The sequence below is a fragment of the Myotis lucifugus genome, unplaced genomic scaffold, assembly GCF_000147115.1.
Source record: "Myotis lucifugus unplaced genomic scaffold, Myoluc2.0 scaffold_189, whole genome shotgun sequence".
NCBI classification, from domain to species: Eukaryota; Metazoa; Chordata; class Mammalia; order Chiroptera; family Vespertilionidae; genus Myotis; species Myotis lucifugus.
The window spans coordinates 2,123,788-2,129,621 of NW_005871237.1; the positions used below are offsets into that span (position 1 = coordinate 2,123,788).

General features: G+C 44.9%; 1 long non-coding RNA gene across 2 annotated transcripts; it reads right to left on the minus strand.

The window, feature by feature from the left end:
* Positions 1 to 249: 249 nt before the first annotated feature.
* Positions 250 to 5,406, minus strand: LOC106698503. Of its 2 annotated transcripts, XR_002831215.1 has the most exons (3): positions 2,549 to 5,406; positions 1,094 to 1,148; positions 250 to 1,008 (listed from the first exon to the last, which is right to left on the minus strand). It is a non-coding gene; the product is annotated as an uncharacterized LOC106698503 (long non-coding RNA). The 2 variants fall into 2 exon arrangements; XR_002831214.1 differs by lacking the exon at positions 2,549 to 5,406 and having other exon boundaries at positions 1,094 to 2,011.
* Between the last annotated feature and the right edge of the window lie 428 nt (positions 5,407 to 5,834).

Consider the following 5,834-nt stretch of genomic DNA (forward strand, 5'->3'; position numbering starts at 1 on the left):
AGCATTGCAAGGTGACATGTTTTCATGCTGGCCATTGCTTCACTACGAGCCCAAAGAGACACAGTGAGTGGCTTGGTAGGTGGGTGTGGTGCAACCACTTGGGACATCTCCAGAAAAATGATATATGTAATTTGTTTTTGGAAGCAGTCCATTAGATGGAGAAAGGAGGGGAACTTTATTGACCAGATCCCTCTTGTATCAGTTTTCTATTACTGTATAACAAAATTACCACAAACTTAATGACTTAAATACCATTAAAATATCCATTTATTAGCTCACAGGTTTGTGATTCAGAGTATGGCATGGCTGGGGCCTCAGCTGGGGGTATCGTGAGGCCCCAGCTGAGTGTTCTTCTGGGTGCTCTGGGGAAGACTCCACTTTTCAAGCTTATTCTTGTCAGCAGAATTCTGTTCCTGTGGTTCTAAAAAGGAGGTCCTGTTTCCTTCTTGGCTGTTGCCTGGGGCTTCCTTCAGCTCCTATAGGCTGCCCACATCCTTTGCCATGACTCCTTTCTATCTTCACACCAATAATGGTGAATCAAATCCTCTTGAGCTCCAAATCTTTAACTTCTTCCCCTAAAACCAGCTACAGAAAACTCTTTGCTTTAAAAGTATAGATAGAATTAGGTCAAGCTCACCTGGGTAGTTTTATTATCTTAAGGTCAACTGAAACATAGCCTAACGACAGGAGTAAAATCCATTATATGATATAGTCCCAGGGAATATGCACATCAGGTACACCAGCCGGGCGGGAAATCTTAGGGGCCATTCTGCCTACCACCCCTCCCATCCCTAAATCTGATTTAAAAGCCCATGTTCCTCCTGTTCTTCAAAGCTGCTTGATAGTATATTAGACCAAGGTTGTTTGGGGCTGACAGTATAATGTCAACAGATGCGAGATAGAAATGAAATCATTCCACTTTGGTTCTGCTTCCATGACTTTCATCCAGAAGAATGTTCTGTGAATTCTAGCACATTGTGGGTACTCAATAAATATTTGCTGAATGAACTATGGATTGGATAGAGGAGAATAAATATTTGTAAGAGTAGATTAAAGGTTTAACCTAAGAGGTAAATAGATTTTAAATGATTACCTCACTGTTTCAAAAGAGATTCTTTCCAGTTCTGAATGAATTACATTCCTGAGTCCTGAGAGAAAAATAGGTGAGATTACTGCAAAACCAACTCAATCTCTCTTTGTTGAATAAGTGAGTGGACAAATTCATTTTGTTTGGTGACCTTCTGTCTGTGGGACAAGAATGCTTATTCACCACACCTCTCTCATTACCAACCATCAAAATGTTAACTTGAGAGCATATATTCTTTCTTGGTGATACTATAGGAAAGCTCTTAGAGATGATCTCTCCTACAGCTCATTAAATACTAAGCATATTTAAAAGACAATCTCTAAAACTGTGAGCTTGAGCAGTACAAGTGAGTTCATGTTAAAACACTGGAAATATTTTTCAGAAATATGTATTTACCTTATACTATACTGAGCTTCTATATACTATACATTCACACAAGTATTTTTGTATGTGCTATGCATTGTTCCATAAATGTTATAGTTTTTCTATGGCCCTATATAGATTCACTTTCAAAAATCTGGTTATAATAAACCTGTTTAATTACATATAAAACACATCCATCCAAGATTAATTAAATCAATTTTAATCTGAGAGAATTCTTAAATTATTCTTTAATTTGTGAATATATTTATGTATAAATATAATGTAATAAATTGTAGTGTGAGAACTTCAACCACGTCATCACAGATACATCTTCCTTTAGTCCAAATAATTTTGAGGATATTTTAACATATGTAATGCTTTTCTCATCCTGTGGAACATTTGTAAAATGGTAACTTAGTAAGAGTAACTTTGTCATAGCAATCAATTAGTAAGTACCAAAAGTCTATTATGAATGGCATTAGAAATACTACCTATTTCAATGGAACTTATGTGCAATCTATACTAATAAAAGGGTAATATGCTAATTAGACCGGGAGACCTTCCAGGAGACCTTTTGGACATCCTTCTAGACAAAGCCATGGTGGCAGGCGGTTAGGGGCGATGAGGCCAGGAGGGGAGGGCAGTTGGGGGTGATCAGGCTCTAACCCGGCCGCGGGGAGGGGGGGCAGTTGGGGACAAGCAGGCTGGCAGGGGGCAGTTGGGGGCAAGCAGGCTGGTGGGGGGCAGTTGGGGGTGAGCAGGCTGGTGGGGGGGGCAGTTGGGGGCGAGCAGTCCAGCAGGCAGAGTGGTTAGGGGTGATCAGGCAGGCAGGCAGGCAGGCGAGCAGTTAGGAGCCAGCAGTCCTGGATTGTGAGAGGGATGTCCGACTGCCGGTTTATGGGCCTAAACCAGCAGTTGGATATCCCCCGAGGGGTCCCAGATTGGAGAGGGTGCAGGCTGGACTGAGGGACACCCCCCCATGCATGAATTTCATGCACCGGGCCACTAGTTTACATATAAACAGGACACGGAGAACAAGGTAGTATATACATGTTTTAAAGGCTATTAGAACTGGAAGAACCTTCAGATTATACTGACCTTGCCTTTTAGAGATGAGGACCTGGAGATACAGAGAGGATAAATGATTGACCAAAGGCTGCAGAGCTGGTTTAGTGAAGTCATGAGGAACCCAGGTCTCACAACTATCTAATTCAGTGTCACTGATACATGTTACACTACAACCCACACTAAGAAATATACTTCACATACATGTATTTCTCTGATTCATGGTGCTGTTGATTATAAAATACATCAGTATTACATATACCACTAAAATGGAAAAGAGACTGTCTGGTAAGTGATAACACAGTGCTAAGATACACTGTACTCTAAGATGCATCCCAATTTCCAAAGTGTAAAAAGGTGAAAAAAAGCATCTGAATACAACTTTTACACACACATGTAAAACAGAACTTCTACATGTGATATTGTCTACTGCATTCAATTTATTGTTTCTAAATGATGTAATGAGTCCACTGAGCTCACTTTACCACCCACTAATGAGGAGACCCAATCTAAACACTAAACCATGTATTGCAGATAATAAGAAATCTTTAACATACACAACCAAGGTGCTAACTGTTCAGTTTGATAGTAAGTGCAGAAAAAGAAAAAAAATAGTTTTATGTGGATTAAAAACCACCTGCAAAGTTTTCAAATTAGAAATAAGAGTTTAGCCCTGAAATATGTTGAGATACAGAAGTGGAAGTGAACAACTGAACAACTTAAACTGGAAAAAAACCAAAACCTCAAATGTAAAAAAATAAAATAAAATATAAATCCATTCTTTAAATGAAAATATAACCATTTAACTTAAGATCTATAAAAATTAAAAGATGAAAACAAATTTGAATATCTTCCTTACAGAAAATACACAGAAACCTGAAAAAATTAGAAAACTATTTAGACAAAACTGGATGCAATATTTCCCCCCTATTCTTGTTACAAATTCAAAAGGGATCAAACAGTCTGATAGCTAAGTGACAAGAGCCTGAAAACAAGTGGCTGGACAGTCTCCCAACCCCAATTCTTCGGTGCTTTTCTTAGTCAAGGATTAATAATAAAAAAACAATAACATTTTGGAATCCCCCTCCTTGCAGGCCTTTGTGAATATTAAAAAAAATCAAACAAACAAACAAACAAAACCCCAAGGATATAATGTACCCAGTATAAAAGTTGCTGGCTGAAATCAATGATCCCTTTCACAGTGGCTCTCGGAATTGTATCTAAAGTCCCTGCAAAAAGGAAGCAAACAAAAACATACCCAGAAGCCCATTTAGCATGTGTATGTAAAATGTGCACACCCCGGTGCGAATGTAATCCCATGAAAAAAGCGTGCAAACTTGGCAGTTAGGCCATGTCACTGCAATGGTTAGCACTCGAAATTTCAAACCCTTTGATGAAGATACCATCTTTCAGCCAAGCCCTGGCAGAAAACCTTTGATTCCTGTTAGACCCTCCCTCCCCAGTCAGCTGCTGGGCTCCATCCGGAGGGACGGGGGCTCTCCCTCTCTATCATAGCTAAGCGTTCCCAGACCCAGGAGAAACCCTGGGTTTCTGCAGGGCACTCAACGTGCAGCTAAGTGTCCCAGCTCTGCAAAGGGCAGCTGGAAATGGATTTAAAATGGCAACGCGGACCAATCAGCGCCGCCTCGCCGCCGCAGACATGTAAGCGCACCTCCTCCACAGGCTCAGCGGAACCTGGCGGTGCCTAACTCCCTGCTAGGGCTGTAAAGTAGGCGTTTTTATTCCACGGTGGTCTTGTACTTTTTTTTGGGGGGGGGGGGAATTCTTCCTCGGGTGAAAGTTTTTATTTTGGAATTAATCCAAAATAATTTTAGGTTTGATGTGTGAGAATCTAAACCTATTTTGTTGTTGTTGTTATTCAAGGATATAAAGAGGCACATTTTAAAATGTACTCCACCTTTTTAAACTGGACTGAGGTCATTATGGTGTTCACATAACTCTGAAACAGACTGAGCTATAAAATTAGGACTTAGCAGAAAGGGAGTTCCTAAGGAGAAGGTGAAATCGGGGTAAAATGAAGGGAGAGTTGGACAGTTGGCACAATGGTGATGTTAGGAAGCAGAGGAGGTCCTCGCTCCGGGTAAACCCTCCACCCTGCCAGCGTCGGAACCCCGCGTGTCGCGCCAGCCGGGTAGGGCGGGGGGAGACTTCGCGTTGCCTCTCCTCTTTCCGGGAGAAAAAATTTCAATGAAGAGACTGGCGCGCTCGGCGGGCGTGTGTGCACTTTGTTTGCATGTGTGCATGTATCTGCTAATGTGCAGATACGCATCTGCGTGCATGTGTGCATGCAAGTTCGCACATGTTTACGCGTGTGTTTATGCATGCATGTGCCTGTGCAAGTGTGCACATGTATCTCCGTGCACGCATGTATCTGCGTGCATATCTGTGTGTTTGTGTGTGTGCACGCGCGCTTCGGGTCCTGCTATCTGTGATGAGGGCATTTCCAAGCAGAACAGGGCTGCCAGGGGCCAGCTCCTACTCCTCTTCAGTTCCTTGTCACTCACAGGGACCAAGGGCTCTGCGGCGCGCGCAGCTAAACTCTTCCGGCAGAGTGTTGGCTCCGCATCGTGGAGGTGCAGGTAAAGGCCAAGCCCCTAAATGGCTCTTGGGCAGTCACATTCCCGCGCCTTCCTTGGACAACCGCCCAGGGGCGACCTCGGGCGGCGGGAGGGGCGAGGCCAGCGGCGAGCCGGCTCTGGATCGCCGGCCTGTCCCTTTAACCTCGCCGCCGGGCGGGAGCACGTGAGCGCTGCTCCGGGTGGCACCCGGGCGCCGCCGCCGCCGGGGCAGTTGTATTTAGAACGCTGCCTCTGGCCCACGGCCAGGCGCCTCGGCTCGGCGGTCCGCCTGGCCTCCCTCCTCCTCATGCTTTTCCTCCTGCGCAGCCCCCTCCCCTTTATCCGCCCACTATTAGAGGTGGGCACTACCCCCACCCCTATCCCACCGCCCCCTCCCCAAGCGCGCGCGCGCGCACACACACACACACGCAAACACTTACATTCATCCCACTTGAATCCTGGGGCAGGAACTCAAAAAACTTCCAGCCTGGGCAGAGCGCACTAGTGCAGACGCAGAAGCGAGCAGCCGGATCCTCCTCCAATTCTCCGGGGCCGCTGCCGCCGGCTCTCGCCACCGAAGAGGGCGGGGGGCCACCCGGTTCTCCACCCTCCTTAGCGCTAGTTCCGGTCCCAGCACGGGACAACCTCCCATCTCCATCGTTTTTCAGAGCCCAAGGGCGAATTGTATTGCTCCTCTTTATTTTTTTTTCTTCTCAACGCCGGCAGACGAGGGAAAAAAG